Raw genomic sequence first — 26965 nt, 5'->3', positions numbered from 1 at the left:
GGGGTGAATAAAAAACACATAGGGTGGGCAGTAGAGGGGACAATAGCATGAGGTAGTACAGTATATTCAACAGTAAACAATGGAGCATTTCTGGGCCTGAATAAAACAGGCACCAGGGGTCAGGAAATAGAACCAACAGGCATTTCCTCCAGCCCTAGAATGTGACTGCACTAAACAGCGCAGCATTCACAGACGTACATATACTGCAGATATTCGGCATGGAGACATGCATTTTAAGACCAGTGGAGACAGACGGGAACCTAGCAGAGAAAAATAGAAACGCTAAATCAGAGTAGGAGAAACGGGGACACATTATTATTGGCTTTTTGTAAAAGTAGTACCAGCAACACGTGAAGACTACGCTTGCATATTACAGGTGCGGGTGATGCTCTATTAGAATATATTTTATCAGCCCTGAATTTATCTTTTAGTCAGACAATATATTGAGAAGCCAGGGGTCATAGTTCCATCTCATATAATGTGAAACGCAAAAGTTAAATTCCCAATAAATGAAAGGGACATGAATGTAAACAAACTTTCAATTTGACAGTAAAAACAAGCAAAATAAATAATGCAATGTTTAAATTTTCCTTCATTCCTTTATGCAGAATTAAATTTACAGATAAAAGGATCCTTGTCTAGAGTTTGCAGGTACAGATAAAGCTGCCTATGCATTACAGGTGCAGTGCTCATTTGTCGTAAGAAGTTACAGGCTTAGATATTACAGATACATGCGACGGCGCCCCTGTAATTATAGTTTCCACCTCTTAGCCAATAGCAGTGCGGGCTATCCGGCTTAGCGCCAGCTGAGCCACACAGCTATATTTGGAAACATCACCTCTCACCAAAATAAAGTTTTGCCGTGGGCTGCCTGAGGAGCTCAGCGCGGCGACCGCTTCAAACAAATAAAGGAACTTTCAGCATGAAGTATTTTATACTTCAGGATTGAAAGTCCCCTTTATTAGCTCAAATGGTAAATCCTAGCATTTCACAAACGCTAGGATTTACTAATCACTTTAACTGTAGACATGTGCATTCATTTAGTCACGAATGCACATATGCGACGAAAATCGGTCATTTGTTTTCGTTTTAATTAAACGAATATCCGAATGAATGCACCAAAGAAAATTAAAGATGAATATCTTTTTAAAGGGGTTAATACTTACCTTAACGGCTAACTTGATCCTCTTCTCGCAAGAGCCCCAGACTCTCAGGACCTGCAATAAAGTTAGTGTAGATCCTGGGAACCGAAAGAGTTAGCCTGTTAGCGCGGCCGGGGATCGGCAAGAAGAGGATAAGGTGAGCGTGCTCTCCAGAGCGTGTTAAAGGGATATGAAACCCAATATTTTTATTTTACGATTCAGATAGAGCATGCAATTTTAAGCAACTTTCTAATTTACTCCCATTATCAATTTTTCTTTGTTCTCTTGCTATCTTTATTTGAAAAGCAAGAATGTAAATTACGTATTAATTTTAAACGAATACTGAATAGTGCAGCGAACGAATATTCAGGGAAACATATTTCTTCAAATACTGTCCTGCATATTTTGTTTTGTTTCTTAAAAAAAAAACAAGGTAAGGGGGATATTCACAAATACACATACGCCATTAGTAAGACTTTTGGAGCATTTACTTCTTTGCTACTAAGATTTTCCATATTTGGATAATCCATCAGGTATCACAGTATAGATGTTACAATTTAACATGAGTGAGTCCGATATAGTGAGCCTGTGATATTGAGAGCCGCACCAGACACTTCGCTTGTGCTTCACTAGAACCAAGGGAGGAATCCTGTCTAGCGTCATCTAAATAAATCTGTCTAGGCACAAAAACTTCCAAGCATAGTTTGTGTCTGCCCCCTTAGTACACTTCAAACGAGAGACTCAAGACTTAAAAAGAAACACTGCATTTAAAAAGGTGTAAGGTGACACATTGCATGGCAGGAACACACACAAAGAATATGCCAGGAATGTGACCTGCACAAGGGAGGCGTATTCTGGTCTCTTGACAGCCTTGCTAAAGGGGGCATTATACTGAAACATTTAATAATCTAAATTAGATCAAAATGCTTTATGGTTTTTTTTGTGGAGTAAGCAAACTTTATCTGTGAAGATGGTTATCAATAGACACCTAGGTAGTACTCCCTGCTAGTTTCACTTTAAAAAGCTTTTACTTAACCCTTTAAGGACGCAGCTTTCAGTTTGCTCAATTGTTTTATGACGGAAAAATTCCGTCATATGTCCTTAAGAGGTTAAAGGGACACTGAACCCAAATGTTTTCTTTCATGATTCAGATAGAGCATGCAATTTTAAGCAACTTTCTAATTTACTCCTATTATCAATTTTTCTTCGTTCTCTTACTATCTTTATTTTAAAAAAGAAGGCATCTAAGGTTTTTTTTTTGGTTCAGGACTCTGGACACCACTTTTTTATTGGTGGATTAATGTATCCACCAATCAGCAAAGACAACCCAGGTTGTTCACCAAAAATGGGCCGGCATCTAAACTTACATTCTTGCATTTCAAATAAAGATACCAAGAGAATAAAGACAATTTGATAATAGGAGTAAATTAGAAAGTTGCTTAAAATTGCATGCTCTATCTGAATCAGAAAAGAAAACATTTGGGTTCAGTGTCCCTTAAAGGCATATAAAACCTAACTTTTTCTTTCATGATTCACATAAAGCATATAATTTAAAACAACTTCCCTATTTACCTTGATTATCTAAATTGATTTTTTTTCTTGCTATCCTTTGTTGAAAAGAATACATAGGTAGGCTCAGGAGCAGCAAAGCACTACTGGGAGCTAGCTGCTGATTGGCGGCTGCACAAATATGCCTCTTGTCATTAGCTCACTTGATGTGTTAAGCTAATTCCCAGTACTGCATTGCTACACCTTCAAAAAGGATACCAAGATTGATAATATAAGTAAATTAGAAAGTTTTTAAGATGGTATGCTCTGTCCGAAGCTTGAAAGAAACATTTGGGGTTTCATGTCCCTTTAAAAAGTAACACTAAAGTCAAAATGTAACTTTCATTATTCAGATAGAGCACAACTTTCTAACTCACTTCAAAATGTGCACGAACATGTTATATGCACACTTTGAGGCACCAGCTTCTATTGAGCATGTGCGCAATATCACAGTAGATACATATATGCATGTTGTGATTGGCTGATGGCTGTCACATGATGCAGGGGGAAGGGAAGTTGAACTAACTTCTACTACTGCTCTTTTGAAATTTAGGGGTCTTATTATATAAAAGCTCTCTGCTCAGATGAGATTATATAAAATGATCCTCCAGCAACAGCGAGATCCCTCACAAGATTCTAAAAAGGCAGATTTTGTTATACTTCTCCAAAGGGTCTTTCCTGCATTTCTGGATGTCAAGGAGAGATAATCCAACTGCAATATAGCACTGCATGAAACAGTTCTGCTGCATTTACACTTTGTGCTTTGTATTTTATATTACTTCAGATTAATACATTTAAACTTTGAACATTCTATGTTGTATTTTTTTTGTTATTCAATTTATTTTATTGAGGTTCCTCAAATAAAGAAATCAAAAGTGTGATAATTAAGACATGACAAAATCACCATGCATATATATGTAAGGATCACAAACATAATGAAATCAAATAGCAAAATCACAATATACAAGTGTGTACAACAACTAGCTAATGTTACATAAGATAAACCTAATTTTTAATATAATACATCCTCTTATATTATCCAATCATAGAGACAAATAATTTCCCATCACTAAAATATAAAGGCCACTCTTACAACCAAATTTTTTTTTTTTTAAAGGGGAGTATGAGGGGGAGAGAATATAAGGGCCACTTATGGACCCAGTATAGAACAGTAAAAAACAAACAAAACAAAAAAAAAAAAACACATAACTAAATCTGAGAGGCGTATTCGTAGGATAATTATCAGTACTCACCTTGGGAGAATGACCAGTCATAGTATGTGTTATACTGCAGTGTTGCTATAGGTTACTAGAATGTAAAGTTGCAGATATATGGTAAGATCTATCAAATAAACAGTTGCTAATGTAGATACACTAGAATGCATTGTACCCTAAACTCAGTTATAAATTCAGTCTCTAGAATACTAAAAGTAAAGTTACCTATAGTTCTATCAAGCATCGCATTAAGGTTGCGAAATATCAATATAAGTTTAATTCATCATATTTTAAAAGTTTTCACCTTTAGAATGCATTTTCTTAACGTCCTCCAATTCAACCCGTTTATTATTATTTTTTTAGCTCTTGATCATGTTTTTTTAGAGTTCAATTGAAATGTCGTCCGTTAGGCGGCCGACCCTCCGCGTCATCCGCCTCTTTACTTATTTGTGCATGCTCTATTCAATTTATTTACAGACTGATTACCATGCGCACTCCCGTTTCACGCATGCGTTTTACTTCCAAGCAGGGAATCCTTTTAATAATAATAAGAATAATGTGTCTTGAAAATACAGTATAAATAAATATATTGTGTATATTTGTTGAGCAATTGGTTATGTGACATTTTTGAATTGTGTATACTTACCAAGTAAATACACAAATGCTGTACAAAACGGCTCAACAATAGCGATCTATGCAGCAGCTGTCTGTCTCGTATCAAATAGTAATGAATGAATATTGGAATTCATTCAATACTATGTTACAACACGAGTTAGCGCGTGCGCATTGGGAAATAATATTCAGCGATTCTAAATGTGCAAATAGCCGACGCCACAAACCACTGCACATGCGCATTTAAAAGACGAAGAGAGTGGGTGGGACCTCTGAAAACGTCACAAAGACAAGAAGACGGAAGTAGGGCTTGGGAGGAGTCGTGATGTAAGTGGTAGGGATTTTTAAATATAATTTGTATTGAAAAACATTGAAGTAATAAAAAAATAAAGAACCTAAAGAATGTCAAACTTTACCTTCACTTTAAGGATGGAAGAGCCCAAAACAAAGAATATTCCTATAAATAAGCCATTGCCAACAAATATTTATGTTGGCGGTCTCTAATAGACTAAAATATGCTAACCCAGCCGCAGACAGCACATCAGTATAGAATGAATTAGTACGACCAACCCATATTAGAAAAGTTACTACCTTTAATGTAAGGCAATCAAAGCCCTAGTATATACTAGTATTATACATAATGTAAATATACTGAAGGAGGGGTATTAAACTGCTTTGAACCTCACCTAAAATATTAAAGTATATCTCTATGAAAATAAGATTCTATAAAGATTCTAAAAAGTACAATACAGTATAGAGAATAGAAGTCATGATGGTCAAATTAAACACTTTTGCTAGCATACAAAACTAATATAAATATTTCTCACAGAGGGCCGTGACAGAGAACCAAGAGCTTACAACTCAATGGGAAAAAGCATTATCTATCCTATGTCTGTTGTGAGTTAACACTATGATAAGGACTATAAAGGGACATTAGTCAAAATTTAAATGCACATAGATATATTACATCTTTGAATAGAAACATATTTGCAATATACATGTTATCACTGTTTTAGTGTTAACATTTTTCTCTGCACGTGCATGTGAAGCATAGATAGATATTCTCAGTGCACCCACATTTTAAAAAATGCAGCTGCTCAGATCATCAGTGGGGCTTGAATAATGTCAGCAATTAACACATTGAGTCATTACCAGACGGTACAAGCACCTTAGGCTCTCTGAGCAAGTGCTGTGTTTAAAATGCTGGTGCACAGTGCATACCTAAATACACTTTTGAAACAGCTATAGCTTTTATTAGAAGTATTTTTGCTAATGCATGTATATTACAAAAATGCTTCTGTTCAATACCGAAATGCACCCATGTGGTTTCCAATTTTGGCTGGAATATCCCTTTAACTATAAATTACCATTTCAGGATGCAGGATTACTTGTACAGAAGTAACAATGTTTGTAGGGGTAAAATAAGTAGCTAGCAGTACAATTATATGATACAACACTTACAAACCAACAGTACAAATAAGAATTCCAGAATATCTAGAAAACTGTGGAGCCTGTGGTATATAAGCTTACCACAATGGGTCTTTGTAGAATAGAATGTTTACAACACATATCAGGTTTAACTTGGGTAGAACAATTAGCAAAGATACTATACATAGAAATACATGGCTCACATATAGTACTTAAAAAAAGCTAGAAGTGAAAAGTAAAGAACATGCTTGGGAATGACATGAAGTGGTAGGTATGAACAGTCTCTAAAGTTAGTGAAGTCTCAGACAAAAAGTCATCAAACACAATAGCTTGGCAACCTACTCCTACGTCCCTTTCTAGCTGGGATAGCACCGAACAAAAAAAACAAATTATGACTTACCAGATAATTTCCTTTCCTTCAGTATGTGAAGAGTCCACAGCTGTATTCCTTACTTGTGGGAAATACTGAACCTGGCCACCAGGAGGAGGTAAAAACACCCCAGCCAAAGGCTTAAATACCTCCCCCACTTCCTCATAACCCCAGTCATATGTATTTCTATGTATAGTATGTAAAGATACTATACATAGAAATACATGGCTCACATATAGTACTTAAAAAAAGCTAGAAGTGAAAAGTAAAGAACATGCTTGGGAATGACATGAAGTGGTATTTATGAACAGTCTCTAAAGTTAGTGAAGTCTCAGACAAAAAGTCATCAAACACAATAGCTTGTTAACCTACTCCTACGTCCCTTTCTAGCTGGGATAGCACCGAACAAAAAAAACAAATTATGACTTACCAGATAATTTCCTTTCCTTCAGTATGTGAAGAGTCCACAGCTGTATTCCTTACTTGTGGGAAATACTGAACCTGGCAACCAGGAGGAGGTAAAAACACCCCAGCCAAAGGCTTAAATACCTCCCCCACTTCCTCATAACCCCAGTCATTCTGCCGAGGGAACAAGGAACAGTAGGATAAAACATCAGGGTAAAAAAAGTTCCAGAAGAATACATTTAAAATTTAGGGCCGCCCATCCGAGAACATGGGCGGGAGCTGTGGACTCTTTCTATTCAGAAGGAAAGGAAATTATCTGGTAAGTCATAATTTATGTTTTCCTTCTAAATATGTGAAGAGTACAGAGCTGCATTCCTTACTTGTGGGAAACATATACCCAAGCTCTAGAGTACACGGAATGCTAACAGGAGGGGAAAAAAAAGAGAGGAGGACCCTAATCTGAGGGCACCACAGCCTGCAAAACTTTCTCCCGAAGCAAAAACATCAAACTTGTAAAATTTGGAAAAAGTATGTAAGAAGAACCCGGTAGCCGCCTTACAAATCTGATCCATAGAGGCTTCATTTTTGAAGGCCCAAGAGGAAACCACTGCTCTCATAGAATAAGCCATAATCCTCAGAGGAGGCTTATGTCCCGCTGACTCTATGCTAAACGGATGACACTCCTCAGCAAAAAAGATAAGGAAGTCGAAGAGGCCCTCTGACCCCTACGCTTTCTGGAAAGGAGAACAAACAGAGAAAGAAGTTTGTCTAAATTTCATCGTGGCCTGAAGATAGAACTTCAAGGCACAAATCACATCCAGAATTGCGTTATAAACGTTCCTTCGACGAAGGAGGATTAGGACATAAGAAAGGAGCCACAATCTCTTGATTGATGTTGCAAAATGACACAACCGTAGGAAGAAAGCCTAACTTGGTTCGTAGAACAGCCTTATCAGCATGGAAAGCCAGATAAGAAGGGGCGCATTGCAAGGCAGCAATCACAGATACACTGTGCGCAGAAGCAATAGCCAGTAGAAAAGGAACCTTCCAGGACAACAATTTATTGTCTACTTCATGCATAGGCTCCAATGGAGCACGTTGCAAAACTTTAAGAACAAGATTTAAACTCCAAAGGGGAGCCCTAGATCTAAACACAGGTCTGATCCTAGCAGAGCCTTAACAAAAGACTGCACACCTGGAGGCTCAGTGAACCTCTTGTGCAGTAACACAGACAGGGTCGAAAACTGTGCCCTCAGGGGAATTGCAGAAAAGCCCTTCTCCAGTTCATCTTGGAGAACAGAATAAGTAGGTCCTCCACAACTTATGATAGATGCGACGAGCAACCAGATTACGAGCCCGAATGAGATTAAAAATAACTATCAGAAAACCCTCTCTTGGCTAGCACTAAGCGGACAATCTCCACGCAGTCAGCCTCAGAGAATCTAGACATTGATGAACAAAGAGACCTTGGTCAGCAGATCCCTGCGACAAGGTAACTTCCACGGAGGAGATGATGACATCCCCACTAGATCCACAAATCATATCCTTTGTGGCCAATATGGAGCAATCAGAATCACTGACGCCTGCTTGATTCGAGCCACTACACTAGGAAGTAGTGGTAACGGCCGGAAAGATCAATTGGATTGAACCTCCAAGGCACCGCTAATGCATCTGTTAGCTCCACCTGAGGATCCCTGTACCTCGACCCATATCTGGGTAGCTTGGTATTGAGACTTCATAAGATCCTCCTCTTGCAAATCTCCGCAAACACTCGGGAAGGAGAGACCATTCCCCCGGATGAAAGGATTGTCTGCTGAGGAAAACCGATTCCCAGTTGTCCACACCCGGAATGTGGATTGCTGACAGCAAACAAACGTGGGTCTCAGCCCACTCCAGAATCAGAGATACTTCCCTTATAGCTAGGGAGTTTTGATTGGAATCTGATAAACTGGGACAAACCCAGCAGAGGCCAAGCCTTCAGAGCATTGTATATTGCCTGAAGATCCAAAATGAGATCGGGGGGGGGGGGGGAGCTTTCCTCCTGAGTCCAAAGACCCTGTGCCTCCCTGGCACCCCAAACAGCTCCCCATCCTGACAGACTCACACAATCACCCAGGATGGTATTAAGACGGACGTCCCTCAGGAGTCAAGTGATCCTGAAAAAAACCACCAAGAGAGTGGTTCTCTCGATCCGATGTCCATAGAAATCTGTTGAGACAGATCCGATGATCGCCGTTCCACTGCTTCAGCATGCACAATTGCAACAGTCTGAGGTGAAACCTGGCAAAGGAATGATGTCCATGCTGGACACCATAAGACCAATCACCTTCATACACTAAGCCACAGATGGCCTTAAGGAGGTCTGGAAAGCAAGACATGTTGAAGTTAGCTTGCAACATCACTGGTCCATTAGAATATTCCCATTCTAATATAGTACCAATGATTCTATCTTGCAACCCTCAGCTATGACCTCTAGGACCCATGGATCTTGCACATCCCTGAGCCAAGCTACTAAAAAGAGCGACAGACTGCCCCCTACACGATCCAGAAAAGGCCCGGAGACCGCCCATTCATGTCGACTTAAAACTTGGCGGGCTTCTTGCTCTGCTTGGATTTATTCCAAGACTGAGCCGGCTTCCAAGAGCTGTTGTCTTGCTCTGGCCTAGCGGAGGACTGCTGACATGGGCTGTATCAGAACGAAAATAATGAAAATTGTCCCTTAGACTAGTTCATATTCTCTTGCGGTAGGAGGGCACCCTTGCCTCAAGTGACGTGGAGATAATCGAGTCCAGGCCTGGACCAAACAAAATCATTCCCTGAAAGGGGAGGGAAAGAAGTCTAAACTTAGAAGTCGTATCCTCAGACTATGACTTCAGCCAGAGCCCGATGGGCCTGAACAGAAAACAACCTCAAGGCCTTAATTATTTCCTGAAGAACATCAAGGGGACCCTCCCCCTTGATCAAGTCCCGTAAGGAGTCGCAACAATAGGTAACTGCTCCAGCGACCGCGGCTACAGACGCCGCCGGTTGAAAAACAAATATCCCGTATGTTGAAACATCTTTCTTAACAGAGTTTCCATCTTTTATCCATGGGCTCCTAAAACGAAGAGCTATCCTCAAGCGGGATAGTAGTACGTTTAGCAAGGGTGAAGCTAGCGCCATCCCCTTTCGGGATGGAACCTCACAATTCCACAGAGAGTCCAGGACCAGTAACAATTTGCTAAAGGGAGAAGAGGGGGAAAAAGGAATCCAATTATGCCCCATTCATTCTTAATAATGTTCACCATCTAACAGAAGCAGGGAAGGATAAGGCACCACCCTGTCCTCAAACTCTATCCAATTTAGGAATCAAAGGTTCATCAGGCAATTTGGCCTATGGAATCTCTCAATTTGCCAAAAACTTCCCCTAGAAGAAAGCGCAAATTCCTAAAACTAAAGTCTGGTTTCTCCGCAGCCGGAGGTTTAGAGGCAGCAGACTCCGACCCAGAATGTTCATTCTCTGAAGTCTCAGAAAGAACTTCATCCTCGGATAACTAACAGTTAAATCCAATAAATTATCTGATGTAGTCTGGGAAGGAGTGCAATATGTAACCTTTCGCTTGCACTTGGCAGGGCAAGGTAAAGCATTAAAGGTCACAGACACCGCCGTCTGAACTGAGCAGCAACGTCTGGTGAAAAAAAGGCCCCCTCCAGATGGAGGATCAGCAATGCTATGGGAAACTGCATGTGTAGAGAGAGTAGAATGTAGGGTACGCACCTCACTGGACGACAACTCCTCAGAGATGGACAGCTCGGTGGTATCAAACATGTTTGATATCACATTATCAAGGCATAATGAACATAATTGAGAGGGCGGATCTAAGGCCTCCTCACAATATAAACAGGAATTCCTCTTAAGGAATAGAGGGACTACCGTCTAAAGTAACAGAATCCTCCGTCGCTAGTGCAAAAGGTGGAGAACTATGGAAAATAAAACAATCTTATTTTATTCACAAAAACGGCACCCTTATACCTCCTATGACAGAGCTTGACAAACCCAGGAGCCAAGCAGCCACTGGCTCCTAGAATTTTACCCCTGGCTCCTAACTTTTTGGGCGATTCTCCATGTATCTATATACAAATATCACTGTCTGGCTCCAAAATATTCTTACTGGCTCCTAAATTTGTCAACCACTGTCCTATGACCCATACAGTACAGAAATGTATGACTCCTCTCTGATAAACACCCGGTCAGAAAAGAGGGAATTAAAACTACGCAATGCAGGACTGTTTCTGCTATGAGAAAAAGCATGCCAAACTTGTAAGCTGCACAGCTCTCAAGTGAAACCTGTATATTCCATAACAGCCTATGTGCCCATAACATCTTACACATAAAAGCAGCATAAAATCAAACATTTAAGATTATTCCCCACTGTTCAATAATCCCCCTCAGGCGATATTAACCCTTGATTCTATACGGATAAAAGGAGTCACACTGTGAGCCAGTCTTCTTGCGTTATTATGCATGTATAAAAAATGAAACGATCTTACCAGAATCTATGCAGTGGAACAGTAACAGGGCCCTTCAAGTATGACAGATAGTAGCATCGCTTCTGACATAGACTTGAGAGAAGAAAGCAGGCAGCGAAACTCGTCAACGCTGATTGCTTATGGAGCTGTTAATATAAGTCGGTGATGGTTTCGCAGAAAGACTCTCCCTGCATCTCACTGAGAGGCTGACAGGACTACTTAAAACTCCAGTCCCATCTCGAAGAGTACTACCCTCCAAAATCTTCTGACACTTCTCTGCCATCCTCCTGTGACGAAAGGCAAAAAACAACTGGGGTTATGAGGAAGTGGGGGTGGTATTTAAGCCTTTGGCTGGGGTGTCTTTGCCTCCTCCTGTTGGCCAGGTTCAGTATTTCCCACAAGTAAGGAATGCAGCTGTGGACTCTTCCCATATTAAGAAGGAAATAACACTGCTCACTGCATGTCCCTTCAGCTCAATATAACTGACCAGGTCCCATTAATAAGCTATAGAAAAAAATGAAAAACGGAGCACGGGTAAAAGCAAGGAAAAATACATTTATTTAATAATGGAACATAAAAGAGCAGTAAAAAAAAACGACATGTAGATAGAGGGTTAGACGTGTTTCGGCTCCTTCATCTGTGAACTGAAAACATTATAGGACTAAACATGTATATACCCTAAAGCATCATCTGATCGGACCATACATCTGGGAAGAAACCTCCCCTTTAACTGATGCTATACTATCCACTTAAACAGGGAAACAAAGCATAAGAGACACATAGAAAGAAAGAAAATGCATTTGCAACAGTATAACATCAATACAATAGAAATATTAATAGAATTGATAAAGTTAATAATGTAACCATATGCATATACAATATCAAAAATAGCAGAGAGGTAATTGTTTGTAGGTATAGTTAAATCAGGACAAACCCAAAATCAATTAGTATGGGGGATATAAAGTACCATGTGTGACTAGCACCCACATGGAAAGAGAGCAAGTGGAACAATCAAAAAATAATTATTTATTGGATAGGTTGATGCCTTATAAAGCTTGTCCAAAAATTGCAAATGATCCCATGAGGATTTTAATCAATTAACACATGATTCATATTTAACAGTCCTCTTTAAATACATATTATAAGCTACCTTATCAACCAGGTACCATTATGGGTGTTAAGGTGAATCAGTCCTGGTTCTCTCACCTCAATCTCTAGAAAATAAATCTCTAAATGAAAAAAATAGCCAGCACCAGAGACTAGACACTAGCGATTACTCCACTATGTGCAGAATTATGTAACATTATTTTTAAGGTTTACTGTCCCTTTAATCCAAGTGGGACGGCGTAACATTGCAATAGAAGAATTACTATATGAACTAATTTAACCCTTTAAAAGACGGAATAAAAACCAAAAAAAAATGTACACATATACCTTTTTAATGGCAAAGATTACAAATATGGCATTTGATTTGTTAAGGTTTACCATCACTTTAAATACATTTATGCTAAATTACTTTGGATAGCAGAGAATGATGTAATATTAGGAATTATTACACTGCCCTCACCTATCTACTTCATAATGCCATCCGTCTACTTCATAATGCCCACAGCCGGCAAACTTTTCTGTGGAGAACATGGACTACTATATTTTCCAGTTAAATTACTAGGAAGGGCCAGTCCAGGAGGTGCTTCTCATAAGAAGCCCAGGAGCCAGCAGGACGTTCCCACATATAGATGACCACAAAGATATTGACCAACAACAAGCTACTGCACAGTCACTTCTGCTTAGTAATCAGGGTGATAACTCACTAAGGCCTAGATTTGGAGTTCGGCGGTAAAAGGGCTGTTAACGCTATGCGGGCTTTTTTCTGGCCGCACCATAAAATTAACTCTGGTATCGAGAGTTCAAACAAATGCTGCGTTAGGCTCCAAAAAAGGAGCGTAGAGCATTTTTACCGCAAATGCAACTCTCGATACCAGAGTTGCTTACGGACGCGGCCGGCCTCAAAAACGTGCTCGTGCACGATTCTCCCATAGGAAACAATGGGGCTGTTTGAGCTGAAAAAAAACCTAACACCTGCAAAAAAGCAGCGTTCAGCTCCTAACGCAGCCCCATTGTTTGCTATGGGGAAACACTTCCTACGTCTGCACCTAACACTCTAACATGTACCCCGAGTCTAAACACCCCTAATCTTACACTTATTAACCCCTAATCTGCCGCCCCCGCTATCGCTGACCCCTGCATATTTTTTTAAACCCCTAATCTGCCGCTCCGTAAACCGCCGCCACCTACGTTATCCCTATGTACCCCTAATCTGCTGCCCCTAACACCGCCGACCCCTATATTATATTTATTAACCCCTAACCTGCCCCCCACAACGTCGCCGACACCTGCCTACACTTATTAACCCCTAATCTGTCGAGCGGACCTGAGCGCTACTATAATAAAGTTATTAACCCCTAATCCGCCTCACTAACCCTATCATAAATAGTATTAACCCCTAATCTGCCCTCCCTAACATCGCCGACACCTAACTTCAATTATTAACCCCTAATCTTCCGACCGGAGCTCACCGCTATTCTAATAAATGGATTAACCCCTAAAGCTAAGTCTAACCCTAACACTAACACCCCCCTAAGTTAAATATAATATTTATCTAACGAAATAAATTAACTCTTATTAAATAACTTATTCCTATTTAAAGCTAAATACTTACCTGTAAAATAAATCCTAATATAGCTACAATATAAATTATAATTATATTATAGCTATTTTAGGATTAATATTTATTTTACAGGCAACTTTGTAATTATTTTAACCAGGTACAATAGCTATTAAATAGTTAAGAACTATTTAATAGTTACCTAGTTAAAATAATAACAAATTTACCTGTAAAATAAATCCTAACCTAAGTTATAATTAAACCTAACACTACCCTATCAATAAAATAATTAAATAAACTACCTACAATTACCTACAATTAACCTAACACTACACTATCAATACATTAATTAAACACAATTCCTACAAATAAATACAATTAAATAAACTAGCTAAAGTACAAAAAATAAAAAAGAACTAAGTTACAGAAAATAAAAAAATATTTACAAACATAAGAAAAATATTACAACAATTTTAAACTAATTACACCTACTCTAAGCCCCCTAATAAAATAACAAAGCCCCCCAAAATAAAAAATTCCCTACCCTATTCTAAATTAAAAAAGTTACAAGCTCTTTTACCTTACCAGCCCTGAACAGGGCCCTTTGCGGGGCATGCCCCAAGAATTTCAGCTCTTTTGCCTGTAAAAAAAAACATACAATACCCCCCCCCCCAACATTACAACCCACCACCCACATACCCCTAATCTAACCCAAACCCCCCTTAAATAAACCTAACACTAAGCCCCTGAAGATCTTCCTACCTTGTCTTCACCATCCAGGTATCACCGATCCGTCCTGGCTCCAAGATCTTCATCCAACCCAAGCGGGGGTTGGCGATCCATAATCCGGTCCAGAAGAGGCTCCAAAGTCTTCCTCCTATCCGGCAAGAAGAGGACATCCGGACCGGCAAACATCTTCTCCAAGCGGCATCTTCGATCTTCTTCCATCCGGAGCGAAGCGGCAGGATCCTGAAGACCTCCAGCGCGGAACATCCATCCGGACCGACGACTGAACGACGAATGACTGTTCCTTTAAGGGACGTCATCCAAGATGGCGTCCCTCGAATTCCGATTGGCTGATAGGATTCTATCAGCCAATCGGAATTAAGGTAGGAATTTTCTGATTGGCTGATGGAATCAGCCAATCAGAATCAAGTTCAATCCGATTGGCTGATCTAATCAGCCAATCAGATTGAGCTCGCATTCTATTGGCTGTTCCGATCAGCCAATAGAATGCGAGCTCAATCTGATTGGATCGGCCAATCGGATTGAACTAGATTCTGATTGGCTGATTCCATCAGCCAATCAGAAAATTCCTACCTTAATTCCGATTGGCTGATAGAATCCTATCAGCCAATCGGAATTCGAGGGACGCCATCTTGGATGACGTCCCTTAAAGGAACAGTCATTCGTCGTTCAGTCGTCGGTCCGGATGGATGTTCCGCGCTGGAGGTCTTCAGGATCCTGCCGCTTCGCTCCGGATGGAAGAAGATCGAAGATGCCGCTTGGAGAAGATGTTTGCCGGTCCGGATGTCCTCTTCTTGCCGGATAGGAGGAAGACTTTGGAGCCTCTTCTGGACCGGATTATGGATCGCCAACCCCCGCTTGGGTTGGATGAAGATCTTGGAGCCAGGACGGATCGGTGATACCTGGATGGTGAAGACAAGGTAGGAAGATCTTCAGGGGCTTAGTGTTAGGTTTATTTAAGGGGGGTTTGGGTTAGATTAGGGGTATGTGGGTGGTGGGTTGTAATGTTGGGGGGGGGTATTGTATGTTTTTTTTTACAGGCAAAAGAGCTGAAATTCTTGGGGCATGCCCCGCAAAGGGCCCTGTTCAGGGCTGGTAAGGTAAAAGAGCTTGTAACTTTTTTAATTTAGAATAGGGTAGGGAATTTTTTATTTTGGGTTGGCTTTGTTATTTTATTAGGGGGCTTAGAGTAGGTGTAATTAGTTTAAAATTGTTGTAATATTTTTCTTATGTTTGTAAATATTTTTTTATTTTCTGTAACTTAGTTCTTTTTTATTTTTTGTACTTTAGCTAGTTTATTTAATTGTATTTATTTGTAGGAATTGTGTTTAATTAATTTATTGATAGTGTAGTGTTAAGTTAATTGTAGGTAATTGTAGGTAGTTTATTTAATTATTTTATTGATAGGGTAGTGTTAGGTTTAATTATAACTTAGGTTAGGATTTATTTTACAGGTAAATTTGTTATTATTTTAACTAGGTAACTATTAAATAATTCTTAACTATTTAATAGCTATTGTACCTGGTTAAAATAATAACAAAGTTGCCTGTAAAATAAATATTAATCCTAAAATAGCTATAATATAATTATAATTTATATTGTAGCTATATTAGGATTTATTTTACAGGTAAGTATTTAGCTTTAAATAGGAATAATTTATTTAATAAGAGTTAATTAATTTCGTTAGATAAAAATTATATTTAACTTAGGGGGGTGTTAGTGTTAGGGTTAGCTTTAGGGGTTAATACATTTATTAGAATAGCGGTGAGCTCCGGTCGGCAGATTAGGGGTTAATAATTGAAGTTAGGTGTCGGCGATGTTAGGGAGGGCAGATTAGGGGTTAATACTATTTATGATAGGGTTAGTGAGGCGGATTAGGGGTTAATAACTTTATTATAGTAGCGCTCAGGTCCGCTCGGCAGATTAGGGGTTAATAAGTGTAGGCAGGTGTCGGCGACGTTGAGGGGGGCAGATTAGGGGTTAATAAATATAATATAGGGGTCGGCGATGTTAGGGCAGCAGATTAGGGGTACATAGGGATAACGTAGGTGGCGGCGATTTGCGGTCGGAAGATTAGGGGTTAATTATTTTAAGTAGCTGGCGGCGACGTTGTGGGGGGCAAGTTAGGGGTTAATAAATGTAATACAGGGGTCGGCGGGGTTAGGGGCAGCAGATTAGGGGTACATAAGGATAACGTAGGTGGCGGTCGGCAGATTAGGGGTTAAAAATTTTAATCGAGTGGCGGCGGTGTGGGGGGACCTCGGTTTAGGGGTACATAGGTAGTTTATGGGTGTTAGTGTACTTTAGGGTACAGTAGTTAAGAGCTTTATAAACCGGCGTTAGCCAGAAAGCTCTTAACTCCTGCTATTTTCAGGCGGCTGGAATCTTGTCGTTAGAGCTCTAACGCTCACTTCAGAAACGACTCTAAATACCAGCGTTAGAAAGATCCCATTGAAAAGATAGGCTACGCAAATGGCGTAGGGGGATCTGCGGTATGGAAAAGTCGCGGCTGAAAAGTGAGCGTTAGACCCTTTAATCACTGACTCCAAATACTAGCGGGCGGCCAAAACCAGCGTTAGGAGCCTCTAACGCTGGTTTTGACGGCTACCGCCGAACTCCAAATCTAGGCCTAAGTCCTCAGCTCACAATACATGGGTAACCTCTGGAAAGCCCCTCTGTGAGGGTATACATGGCACAGTCAAATTAAAGGGAAAACTTAAATTAGGATTACTTGATCATTTTCTTTTCTTCAGAAAGGCAAAGAATGGCTGGGGGATGTGGGGAAGTGAGAGGGGTATTTAAGCCTTTGGCTGGGGGGTCTTTGCCTCCTCCTGGTGGCCAGGTTCTGAATTCCCAAGTAATGAATGCAGCAGTGGACTCTTTCTGTTTATAAAAAAAAGTAAACACTTTAAGATTATAAAATAAAATGTTTGTGTAGTAAAAACCATGTTGAAATATAAGTTTATCTTAACCAAAAAAGGGTGAGTATAATCAAACCTCACAAGAAAGAAAGGGATTTCAGCATAAAAGACCTTCTTATTGATTTTAACAAAATGTTAAAAATTCAAATCTGAAAACTGATAAATCCCCAGACAAAAAAGCAAATCTTAAAATACAATTATCTCAAAGAATAGTAAAAGAGCATGGCCAGCTCACAAAGTGCATGTACAAATACAAGATCATAAAGCTACCAGGCTAAACCTTGCAGCACCTCTACTGGAAGGTGGCTCATCATTTCTGCAGTAATCTGCCGCCAAAGTATATCACTTGCTTGCAGGTTTTATAAGATACCAATACAAGTACTAAGTACAAAATAGAGTGAGTTGTGTGGCTGAACAACACCTCTACTAGAGGGTGACGCTACAACTCACTGCAGCTATGTTACCATAGTAACCACATGAGGATCTTTGTTCACCACCTCTCCAAAGTAATATTCAGACAATAAATCACAGCCACACTATTTTCACTGTAAGTGATGTGTGAGTGTACATCTGGCAAAATAAAGTTTCCTTTGTCAGAAGAGATAGAGTTAGTGGTAAGTCAGTTGTATATTAGGCATCCAAATGTTTTCACATGAGAAGGATGCAAGTAATAATCTGGTGCCTACAAGATGATATGTGAGGTATCTATGAGACACACAGAATGAAGCAAATTAGATAACAGAAGTAAATTGGAAAGTTCTTTAACATTGTATTCTCTGTCTGAATCATGAAAGAAAACGTTTGGGTTTCATATCCCTTTAAGAGCTTTTCAATTCTTAAAACTTATGGAGCACATTACAGTTTTCCGAAATCTAAACCTGCGACCTTTCTACCTCTAATTGGCTACAGTAGTGATTAGATAAGGACAGCAAAACATGGATAATTTGCCAACATAATGATCATGGTTAGCCTTGTATACTCCTAGTAACAAGTCTGTATTGGCTCCTCCAAATAAGGCATGAGGTGAAGGAAGTGTGGCTATTGAAAAAACAATTGCAGAAAACAAGGTAGAATACATTCCACACATTTTCAAACTCACCCAGCATGTTAGTTTATTGCACGGCTGCAGAAGGTGTTTACAGTTTCTAAAATAATCTTGGCTGACAAGTTTCCCTTTGCTGGTGATGTAATAAGATTTGCATGAGTGATCAAGGAAAGGGCATGTGATCTGTATGGATTACTAGACGTCACTGGATGATAAAAGGGGTGATTAGTTATAAAGGCAACGGGACAATGTGCATAATATACAGACATTGTGCTTGGTACGATATGCTTATGAAGACATAAGAGAATACAAATGAGGTCAGTGAATAGGGAAAGGGCCTTCAATATGTTCTGTATAACAGATTATAATCTCCACATACTTCTTGCAATCAGTAATTAGCTATAAATAATAAGGCAATAAAACATTTCTCACTCAGACGCTTTGCTTCAATGCACATCATAAACATTCCCCACTGATGTTTAAAAAAACTGTACACAGACTCTGTGCTCAGTATAATGGATGGTATCACATATGCCACTTAAAGGGACAGTCAACATCAAAATTGTTATTGTTTAAAAAAAGATAGATAACGCCTTTACTACCCATTCCTCAGCTTTGCACAACCAACATTGTTATATTAATATACTTTATAACATTTAAACCTCTAAATTTCTGCCCGTTTCTAAGCCACTACAGACATCTTATCGCATGCTTTTTTATTTGCTTTTCACAACAAGAGACTGCTAATCTATGTGGACTATATAGAAAATGTGCTCTCTCCTGTGGGTTGTGGATGACACTGCACTAATTGGCTAAAATGCAAGTCAATAGATAATACATTTTACACTTCACTTTCATGAAAGAAAAGTCATATAATCAGGGGGCTGTCAGAGCATGGTTAGCTACAAGGTAATCAGAGAGGTAAAAAACATAGAATTATGCTTACCTGAGAATTTCATTTCCATCATTACGAGGAGAATCCACGGCTTCATTCATTACTTGTGGGAGATACGGAAACTGGCCACCAGGAGGAGGCAAAGACACCCCAGCCAAAGTCTTAAATACCTCCCCGACTCCCCTCATCCCCCAGTCTTTCTGCCGAGGGAACAAGGAACAGTAAGAGAAATATCAGGGTATAAAAGGTGCCAGAAGAAAAACAAAAAGAACTTTAGGTCCACCTAACGGAGAACCAGGCGGGAGCCGTGGACTCTCCTTGTAACGATGGAAATTAAATTAACAGGTAAGCATAATTTATGTTTTCCATCTAATACGAGGAAAGTCCACGGCTTCATTCATTACTTGTGGGAAACAAATACCCAAAGCTCTAGAGAACACTGAATGAAAAAACGGGAGGGTAAAAAGGAGGCAGACCCTATTCTGAGGGCACCACAACCTGCAAAACCTTTCTCCCAAAAGCTGCTTTAGCCGAAGCAAAAACGGCAAATTTTTAAAACTTTGAAAAAGTATATAAAGAGGACAGGTACCCGCCTTACAAATCTGCTCCATAGAGACCTCATTCTTAAAGGCCCAAGAAGAAACCACAGCTCTAGTTGACTGAGCCGTAATCCTCTGAGGAGGCTTATGACCCGCTGTCTCATAAGCCAAACGAATCATGCTCCTCAGCCAAAAGAATAGGGAAGTAGAAGCCTTCTGCCCCTTGCGCTTACCCGAATAAACAACAAACAAAGCAGAAGTTCAGCTATTCTTTTTGTGATGCCGTGTTTTTTTGTTTTTTTTTAATATATTTGGAATAAAAATACATGTTTTATTTACATTGGAACCTGCTTCATTTTGGTACACAGTATATCACTTTTTTTTTTTTTACAAAGCAGAAGTTTGTCTGAAATCCTTCGTAGCCTCAAGATAGAATTTCAAGGCTCGAACCACATCCAAGCTATGAAGTAACCGTACTTTCAAAGAAGAAAGTTTAGGACACAAAAAAGGAACCACAAGCTCCTGATTAATGTTGCGATCAGACACAACCTTAGAGAGAAATCCCAGTCCAGTGCGAAGGACAACTTTACCTGCATAGAAAACCAGATAAGGGGGCTCACATTGGAAGGCCGCTAATTCAGACACTCTGCGTGCCAAAGCAATGGCCAGTAGAAAAAAGACCTTCCAAGACAAAGTCTTAATGTAGAGAGAATGCATATGTTCGAACGGAGGCCCCTGCCAAACCTTCAAAACCAAATTCAAACTCCAAAGAGTTGCAGAATGTCTAAACACAGGCCTGATCCTGGACAGAGCCTGAACAAAAGACTGAATGTCATGAAGCTCAGCTAGCTTCTTGTGTAACAGCACAGATAGAGCCGAAATCTGTCCCCTTAAGGAACTTGTGGCAAGTCCCTTCTCCAGACCGTCCTGGAGGAAGGAAAGAAAGAATTCTGAATACCTTGACCTTATGCCAGGAATATGCACGAGATTCACACCAGAGTAAGTAGGTCCTCCACCCCTTACGATAGATGTGACGGGTAACCAGCTTTCTGGCTTGAATGAGAGTATCAATCACCCTCTCAGAAACACCTCATCTGGCTAAGACTAAGCGTTCAATCTCCACACAGTCAGCCTCAGAGAATCTAGATTCTGATGCACAAAGGGGCCCTGTACCAGCAGATCCCTGCGACAGGGCAACCTCCATGGAGGGGAGGATGACATCCCCACAAGATCCGCAAACCATGTCCTTTGTGGCCACGATGGAGCAAACAGAATAGTTGACGCTTGCTCCTGTTGGATGCGTGCCACTACACGAGGTAGAAGTGGTAACAGTGGAAATATGTACACTAGGTTGAATCCCAAGGCACTGCTAAGGCATCTATAAGTGTGTATATAAGTCAGATGCGCCTAATGGTGATTATATATAATCTTATGTAATAAAGTGATTTAAGCTAATAATGTTAACAAATGGTGAACCAAAAATGTCACTACGTGAAATAATTTGATAACATTATTATCGTGATGACTGCAATTCTTATACTAAAAAATGCAGTTATTTGTGCAATAAGTAGTGATCTAATGGGTGCATATAAACTATACCAAAATGACTAGTGCATCATTCGCCTACTCATCCAACAATAATAATATAATATCGCTGTATAATATGAATAGTATACCACTATCGTGCACAAAATATACACATGCTATCTCTAAAAATTATATCCAGGGTGCAAATAGACAACAACAAATGGTAAATATTGAAAATAAATTGAAAACTCACTTAACGGTGAAAAAAACCTTAGAGTCCACAAACAATGTCTCTGGTGGGTATATCCCACGGCTGCAAAACTTTTTCCAGAAACTTGAAGGCAGTTCAAGTGTAGTGGGTCTGTAGATAGAGTGAAAAAGAAGAAGGCGCCACAATAGTGTGTATCAGTTTGACAATAGCTCAGCACATGCACAGTATATATCGTACTTACAGGATAAAAAGCACTTGATAAGTGCCACAAGAGCCTCCTGGACCATTAACAGCTGTCCAGATCGGCTGTCCTCCCGCAATGCCGCAAAGCCACAGCTTACCGTCCGATGGTAGTGGTACAGATGTCCGTATTGGCTTCTCTTATCACCCCTCCAAGGGGTTAGCAACTCTTGAATCACGGTTGTCCGTAATGCGGCTGCACACAGGAGTAGAAACAGCTAAGACCCAGTGTCCTCCAATGGGAGTGATAGTGTAGAATGGAAAGTTCATCAAAGCCGTGATAAATAATGTTAAAAATAGATTTTATTAAATCAATTCCAGCATACACAACGCGTTTCCCGGTCACACAGACCGCTTCATCAGGTGTATAAAATAACATTACAGAATCACAGCTATAAATGGCCACCCACAGCGTCTAGGGCCGCTCAAGGCGCATGCGTGTGAAAATCAAACTAGCTAATCCAGTGAAAGAAGTATACCGGCTCAAATGTGATAGGATCAAAAAGGGGCTTGTCCTTAAAAAGACTTCTAACACGGGAATAACCCATATTGTAAGACGACATTAATACCTTGTAATATGTATTATAAAACCAAAGTCTGTTATCTTAGACATCAGTTAAAATGTTAATGTCAATCATTAGATTGACTTTACTACTACAATCATGTAAGATATAAAGTGGATGAGATTGCCATGTAACTAACCTTGTTTATATACTAACACCCATATAATCGACGGTGTCAACTCTAAACATATAATAGTTACAAATGGAATATCAATAACCATTTAAAAGGTAATTATAATAATTAGCATAAAATGTATTTCTAACAATACAATGAACCGATATACAGTTGAGCTATTCACTTCCCATTCACTTTTAAAGGGCCAAAGTTTTCACAAGCATTTACAAATAATTGATACAAAAGTTAATAAAAAAAAATTAATAAAAAAGTTAATGGAAATGCAAGTAGATTCTCAATGAAGAATAAAATATACAATATATTATATGTATACACAAATAAAATATGAAAAATAAAATAAGACAAAATATAATATGAAATATGTACTATTAAAAATGTGTACCATTGGATCGTGTCTCATGTACAGACACCCATACAATACCCCCAAAACCCGGATAAAAATGTCTTTTTATTCTCTTATCTATATATAACTCTCTAATGTATCATATAATAAAATAAAATATTGAGACGCATTGCCATCTCAGTTATATGATCATTGACAGGAGTATCTATAAACACACAAATATTCTCACCTAACTCTTGATAATTCTCAAACAATCTACCAAGGAAAAATATCATGTATATCTGGGGGTCATATAAACATTAACTACCATAGTGCATCGTACATAGCAACAAACCATAAATTCCTATTTACAAATATTGATAGCAATATTGTTACAGTAAATCACCTCACAATGTTCTTATAATCAACCAATAAAAACAGAATTTATGTTTACCTGATAAATTACTTTCTCCAACGGTGTGTCCGGTCCACGGCGTCATCCTTACTTGTGGGATATTCTCTTCCCCAACAGGAAATGGCAAAGAGCCCAGCAAAGCTGGTCACATGATCCCTCCTAGGCTCCGCCTACCCCAGTCATTCGACCGACGTTAAGGAGGAATATTTGCATAGGAGAAACCATATGGTACCGTGGTGACTGTAGTTAAAGAAAATAAATTATCAGACCTGATTAAAAAACCAGGGCGGGCCGTGGACCGGACACACCGTTGGAGAAAGTAATTTATCAGGTAAACATAAATTCTGTTTTCTCCAACATAGGTGTGTCCGGTCCACGGCGTCATCCTTACTTGTGGGAACCAATACCAAAGCTTTAGGACACGGATGAAGGGAGGGAGCAAATCAGGTCACCTAAATGGAAGGCACCACGGCTTGCAAAACCTTTCTCCCAAAAATAGCCTCAGAAGAAGCAAAAGTATCAAACTTGTAAAATTTGGTAAAAGTGTGCAGTGAAGACCAAGTCGCTGCCCTACATATCTGATCAACAGAAGCCTCGTTCTTGAAGGCCCATGTGGAAGCCACAGCCCTAGTGGAATGAGCTGTGATTCTTTCGGGAGGCTGCCGTCCGGCAGTCTCGTAAGTCAATCTGATGATGCTTTTAATCCAAAAAGAGAGAGAGGTAGAAGTTGCTTTTTGACCTCTCCTTTTACCGGAATAAACAACAAACAAGGAAGATGTTTGTCTAAAATCCTTTGTAGCATCTAAATAGAATTTTAGAGCGCGAACAACATCCAAATTGTGCAACAAACGTTCCTTCTTTGAAACTGGTTTCGGACACAGAGAAGGTACGATAATCTCCTGGTTAATGTTTTTGTTAGAAACAACTTTTGGAAGAAAACCAGGTTTAGTACGTAAAACCACCTTATCTGCATGGAACACCAGATAAGGAGGAGAACACTGCAGAGCAGATAATTCTGAAACTCTTCTGGCAGAAGAAATTGCAACTAAAAACAAAACTTTCCAAGATAATAATTTAATATCAACGGAATGCAAGGGTTCAAACGGAACCCCCTGAAGAACTGAAAGAACTAAATTGAGACTCCAAGGAGGAGTCAAAGGTTTGTAAACAGGCTTGATTCTAACCAGAGCCTGAACAAAAGCTTGAACATCTGGCACAGCTGCCAGCTTTTTGTGAAGTAACACCGACAAGGCAGAAATCTGTCCCTTCAGGGAACTTGCAGATAATCCTTTTTCCAATCCTTCTTGAAGGAAGGATAGAATCCTAGGAATCTTAACCTTGTCCCAAGGGAATCCTTTAGATTCACACCAACAGATATATTTTTTCCAAATTTTGTGGTAAATCTTTTTAGTTACAGGCTTTCTGGCCTGAACAAGAGTATCGATAACAGAATCTGAGAATCCTCGCTTCGATAAAATCAAGCGTTCAATCTCCAAGCAGTCAGCTGGAGTGAAACCAGATTCGGATGTTCGAACGGACCCTGAACAAGAAGGTCTCGTCTCAAAGGTAGCTTCCAAGGTGGAGCCGATGACATATTCACCAGATCTGCATACCAAGTCCTGCGTGGCCACGCAGGAGCTATCAAGATCACCGACGCCCTCTCCTGATTGATCCTGGCTACCAGCCTGGGGATGAGAGGAAATGGCGGGAACACATAAGCTAGTTTGAAGGTCCAAGGTGCTACTAGTGCATCCACTAGAGCCGCCTTGGGATCCCTGGATCTGGACCCGTAGCAAGGAACTTTGAAGTTCTGACGAGAGGCCATCAGATCCATGTCTGGAATGCCCCACAGCTGAGTGACTTGGGCAAAGATTTCCGGATGGAGTTCCCACTCCCCCGGATGCAATGTCTGACGACTCAGAAAATCCGCTTCCCAATTTTCCACTCCTGGGATGTGGATAGCAGACAGGGGGCAGGAGTGAGACTCCGCCCATAGAATGATTTTGGTCACTTCTTCCATCGCTAGGGAACTCCTTGTTCCCCCCTGATGGTTGATGTACGCAACAGTTGTCATGTTGTCTGATTGAAACCGTATGAACTTGGTCCTCGCTAGCTGAGGCCAAGCCTTGAGAGCATTGAATATCGCTCTCAGTTCCAGAATATTTATCGGTAGAAGAGATTCTTCCCGAGACCAAAGACCCTGAGCTTTCAGGGATCCCCAGACCGCGCCCCAGCCCATCAGACTGGCGTCGGTCGTGACAATGACCCACTCTGGTCTGCGGAATGTCATCCCTTGTGACAGGTTGTCCAGGGACAGCCACCAACGGAGTGAGTCTCTGGTCCTCTGATTTACTTGTATCCTCGGAGACAAGTCTGTATAGTCCCCATTCCACTGACTGAGCATGCACAGTTGTAATGGTCTTAGATGAATGCGCGCAAAAGGAACTATGTCCATTGCCGCTACCATCAACCCGATCACTTCCATGCACTGAGCTATGGAAGGAAGAGGAACGGAATGAAGTATCCGACAAGAGTCTAGAAGTTTTGTTTTTCTGGCCTCTGTTAGAAAAATCCTCATTTCTAAGGAGTCTATAATTGTTCCCAGGAAGGGAACCCTTGTTGACGGGGATAGAGAACTCTTTTCCACGTTCACTTTCCATCCGTGAGATCTGAGAAAGGCCAGGACGATGTCCGTGTGAGCCTTTGCTTGAGGAAGGGACGACGCTTGAATCAGAATGTCGTCCAAGTAAGGTACTACCGCAACGCCCCTTGGTCTTAGCACAGCTAGAAGGGACCCTAGTACCTTTGTGAAAATCCTTGGAGCAGTGGCTAATCCGAAAGGAAGCGCCACGAACTGGTAATGTTTGTCCAGGAATGCGAACCTTAGGAACCGATGATGTTCCTTGTGGATAGGAATATGTAGATACGCATCCTTTAAATCCACCGTGGTCATGAATTGACCTTCCTGGATGGAAGGAAGAATAGTTCGAATGGTTTCCATCTTGAACGATGGAACCTTGAGAAACTTGTTTAAGATCTTGAGATCTAAGATTGGTCTGAACGTTCCCTCTTTTTTGGGAACTATGAACAGATTGGAGTAGAACCCCATCCCTTGTTCTCTTAATGGAACAGGATGAATCACTCCCATTTTTAACAGGTCTTCTACACAATGTAAGAACGCCTGTCTTTTTATGTGGTCTGAAGACAACTGAGACCTGTGGAACCTCCCCCTTGGGGGAAGTCCCTTGAATTCCAGAAGATAACCTTGGGAGACTATTTCTAGCGCCCAAGGATCCAGAACATCTCTTGCCCAAGCCTGAGCGAAGAGAGAGAGTCTGCCCCCCACCAGATCCGGTCCCGGATCGGGGGCCAACATTTCATGCTGTCTTGGTAGCAGTGGCAGGTTTCTTGGCCTGCTTTCCCTTGTTCCAGCCTTGCATTGGTCTCCAAGCTGGCTTGGCTTGAGAAGTATTACCCTCTTGCTTAGAGGACGTAGCACTTTGGGCTGGTC

General features: G+C 40.3%; 1 protein-coding gene across 2 annotated transcripts in view; it reads right to left on the bottom strand.

Annotated features, from left to right (window-relative positions):
- The window catches only part of UACA (uveal autoantigen with coiled-coil domains and ankyrin repeats), a 247718-nt gene that overhangs the window by 128058 nt on the left and 92695 nt on the right, over nt 1-26965 (bottom strand). The gene's annotated exons all lie outside the window — the stretch shown is intronic.

The sequence above is a fragment of the Bombina bombina genome, chromosome 6 (genome assembly GCF_027579735.1).
Source record: "Bombina bombina isolate aBomBom1 chromosome 6, aBomBom1.pri, whole genome shotgun sequence".
NCBI lineage: Eukaryota > Metazoa > Chordata > Amphibia > Anura > Bombinatoridae > Bombina > Bombina bombina.
Note: the sequence above shows the minus strand (reverse complement) of the source record. Positions and strands in the feature narration are given on the sequence as shown.